The sequence below is a fragment of the Microtus oregoni genome, unplaced genomic scaffold (genome assembly GCF_018167655.1).
Source record: "Microtus oregoni isolate MIOR12 unplaced genomic scaffold, Mior012 000001F_ref0000356, whole genome shotgun sequence".
Lineage (NCBI taxonomy): Eukaryota > Metazoa > Chordata > Mammalia > Rodentia > Cricetidae > Microtus > Microtus oregoni.
The window spans coordinates 33437714-33441936 of record NW_024543060.1 but is presented as its reverse complement, the minus strand read 5'-3'; the positions used below and the strand labels follow the sequence as shown (position 1 = coordinate 33441936).

The 4223-nt window shown below is 42.4% G+C and overlaps 1 pseudogene; it reads right to left on the bottom strand.

Annotated features, from left to right (window-relative positions):
- Positions 1 to 2336: 2336 nt before the first annotated feature.
- On the bottom strand, positions 2337 to 3539 carry LOC121463381 (annotated as a pseudogene).
- Positions 3540 to 4223: the final 684 nt, after the last annotated feature.

Below are 4223 nucleotides of genomic sequence, written 5' to 3'. Positions count from 1 at the left end.
GCTGGGAAATGGACATGAGGACAGCCCTGTCACTTTCGGTTACTTTTCGTCATAACATGGAACATAAAGTTGTTGTAGCAAACCTAGTGGGAAAAGATAACAAGACTGAGCTGAAGAAGTGAATGGGGGAAGTAATGTTGCTAACATAACTGAGAAGAAAGAGCGAGAGTGGATGAGTGGGCACCAACAGCCTATACGCAAATCATGAAATGGTAAAGGCAAACCTAACTTTTGCTTAAGCTATTTGCTTAGTCTAAACGCATCCAGCACCCTCAATCAGGTCCCGCCCTAGATGAGAAACAGACTTTACTAAAGTTGTTGCTATTAAGTAGGATCTTTATAAAGTGTGTTTACCAAGTAAGGGCTGAAAGGTATATAATCATATGTTCCTTCTTCTTCTTCTCCTTCTTCTCCTTCCTTCTTCCTTCTCTCCTTCCTTTTTTTCTCCTCTTTCTCCTTCCTTCTTCCTTCTCTTCTTCCTTTTTCTTCTCCCTTCCTCCTTCCTTCTCCTCTTCATTCTCCTCCTCCTTCTCTTCTTCTACTCTTCCTTTTCCTCTTATTCCTTCTGTTCCTCCCCTTGATCTTCATTCTCTTTCCCCTCCCATTCTCTTACACCAGCCATATTTCTGGGAGGAAGAAACATTTTCTTCAGGGATGTAGCCACTGGTAAAGAGCCCATGATCCCATAAACAAACTTTCACCCACACTTAAGTGAACCACATTTTAAAAACATAGCATAGTCAGCTGTATTTCCTGGGTCTGCCCCTTCCCAATATAAAGTAACAAGCTCCTGTCCTCATTGATGGAACTCTTTGCCTTCCCTCTCATAGAACTGTCAGCTAAGGGGCTGGAGGGATGGATGGGCCATTGAGAGCATGTGTTCCTACAGATGATCTGTATGCCCTCTTTTCTGGACTTCACAGATACCAGGTATGTGTCATGCAGAGATAAGAATATGGGCAAAACACTAATATACAAGGGGGGGACGAGAAAAAAGGAAAGAAATAAAGAAAGGGAGGAACAAAAGGAAAGAAAGAATGAATGAAAGGAAGGAAGAAAGAGAGAGAGAAAGAAAGAAAGAAAGAAAGAAAGAGGGAGGGGGAGGGAGGGGGGAGGAAGGAAGGAAGGAAGGAAGAAGCTATTAAGATAACTTTTTCCTGAAGGATTGTAGCAGCAGCAGCAACAACAACAACAACAAAAATAGCAGGTTCTCGAGGTGATAGAAATGGAGAAGTCCAAGATGTGGCATTCAAAGAAAAGAACTCGCACGCCTTTAATCCCAGCACTCGGGAGGCAGAGGCAGGCGGATCTCTGGGAGTTCGAGGCCAGCCTGGTCTACAAGAGCTAGTTCCGGGACGGGCACCAAAGCTACAGAGAAACCCTGTCTCAAAAAACAAAAACAAAAACAAAACAAAGAAAAGAACTCAACCCAATCGGGAATGCATGTAGGGTTATGGAGCTCCAGTATTCTCAGGGAAAGAGTATCTATGGCAAGATCTAAGGCAAGTAGCTGACAAGCATTGGGTTCCAGAATGGAAGAGAATGGGCATTTCAGACAGAGAACATCTCCAGGACCCCGCTGCTGAAGATCTTTTGCCAGAAGCGTTTGCGCTGCTAATACCCACAGAGTCTCAGGCAAGTGACTGGATGGAATTACGCATTACATGGTTTTGTAAAGGTCACCTGTCCAAACTTAAACACACTCTTTTCCAAAAACCCATTTGCAATTTTACACACAAATTCTACATTTCACGATTTCTTTATCAAACACACACAGTTGGACTGACTGCTAATTAATAATATTGTTTAGTAGTCTCATTATGGAAGAATGCAAATGACATATCTGTCAAAAGCTACAAGTGTTGTAACATATGAGCTGTTGATAGCTTTATTGAAATAATTTCTAGATACTCTTCCTCAAGATGAGGTTTCTGCTGAGCAGCACGTAGTCTAAATAGACAAAGGTTATGTCTCATATTCTCAACAGAAACACAGAGCTATATGTTCCAATAATAAGGCTTTGTACAATGATATCATATATCATCCAGCTGGAATAAAATGAGATTTTGAAAACAAAGTTATTGTATTGTCAAATGGGACATGAAAAAAAAAGACATTTCTCCCCTTAAAATGTTGCTTTGAGTTTAAACAGAAAATATTTGTATGGGAACAAGTGATAATAACTCATGAACAAGTCTGCTTCGACATGTTTCTTTTGGGGGGCGGCCATAAAACACTTAGTTTCAAGACTCTCGTCGCACTTACGGATAAGGTCGCTTGGGTCACAGGCACACCGTAGAGAATGGGGAAAAGGCTGACACAGCATCATTGTTTCCTCAAGGAGAAGGGAACTGGACAGAAAACAGACTCCTATTGGTCTTCACATGCTGAAGGAAGGAATGGAAGGATGTTTGTCCCAGGAAGAATGGACTGCATGCACCTCATCGTCATGAAGGCAGCTGTAGTGGTGGCAGCCTCTGATCCCTCCTTGCCGACCTTCACAGAGGACTTAGGCATGACTATGGACAAACACAAGCCTTGGTGGATGATAGTCCCCAAAATCTGCCCTGCCATGCCCAAAGGTATCACATGCCCAGCGTGCCCAGGGCCTCCTTCATGTCTTAATTCCTCTCCAGTTTAAACCTAGGAGGAGAACTTCCACCTCTTCTTTCTGCATCTTGACCAACCTCGTCCACTCTATGAATTTCTCTTAAGTTATTCCTCTCCCGCCATTTTCAAATCAACATGTTCTTCTGGAGGCATGATGATCTCGTTCAGCTCAAGGCCAACATAGGGAAGCTACAGAACCTTGGGTAATATTTCTCTCATAGGAAATCTTAATGGTAGACTTCTTAAACCTTCTCTGCACATGTTTATCCTCATTCTTGGTGGCTTTGAAAGGCATCTCCTGAGTGTTCTCTTTTTTAAACGGCTTCTCCCAGTTTCCACTGAAGTAGATGGCATTCAGAGTGTCTGAATTTACTGACCTTGAAGACAGCAACTCTTTGATCTTGTCTTCTGAGTTGTGTGTTTGTTTGGCTACCTGAGCGTTGATGTGGTTTCAGAACTGCTCTGTAGCACCTGTAAAGTCCAGCTCTCACATCTCTGCTTGGTAGAACTTGAAGCACAAACATTTAAAAGACGCTAAACAATCACAAGTCTTTTCCTGAAGATACTTTGGCTGTTTTAAGCAAGTAAGTACTGAAAAGAGACTGGAAGCCTTGGTGGACAACTCCATCTCTTTCGCCACTACATTTATTCAGAGAAATCTCCTGAATCTTCTGGCTTGCATTGATTCTCTTTTTCCTAACAAAGACCATGGCAGGGGTTAAAGAGATGCTCACAGCAGAAAACACATTTCTCAAGTTTTCTTTACTCCATGTTATCAAAAGGTTTACAGCAACGGTGCTATCCATGATGGCAATCTGGGGACACTGGGTTTCCCAGCCAGTAGCAAGCAGAGCAGATGTCAACACATTTCTTAATGAATCAATATTTTTGCTTGCAAAGAGCATTCTTCTCACTTGACTTGTTAGCATTGCGGAGAATAACTTTTAGCTGCAATATTTTCTGGCTGTTTCCATGTTGCTTCACAATGCCAAGTCTGTTGATTCTGTGCAAGGCTCACATCTGTTTTATATGGAAGGTTGCTATTTCTCACATGCTAAAAATACATATTAGAACAAAAAAAGCTTCCCAAAGACTACCCAGAGTCTGCATGTTCAGTGCTGATGCAAATATTCAATGGTCCTTGAATTGCACGAAGCCAAAACTACATCGGCATGTGCTAACATTTCTGTCTACTTTTCAGAGAGAGTATTTCATTATTATTGAACACATCTTCAGGAGGGGCAATGTTTTTTTCCCCTAAAAAGCAAGCTTGGACATCAGCAGACTTAGCTACCTTCACGGGCCAGTGCTTGAAGATAGAGAGCTGGTAAGTGGTACAGTGAAACCAAGCAAAGATGGAACTCAAAAACAACGCCAGTGGTCGAAGTCACTGTCATCAACTAGGCTTTCACAACCTAAACGTACAATAGGGTCTCTGGATCTACAAAACATCCCTGAGCATGCAGAATTTTATGTCCTTCTTATCTGTTCCTTCACATGGACCTCCAGAGGGGATATAACTCAGAAAAGAATTTTTCACTATGTGACCCCCTCCACAGCCAGACACAGGAGCTCATGTCTGTAACAGCAGAACTGGGGAGAGCTGAAGCAGA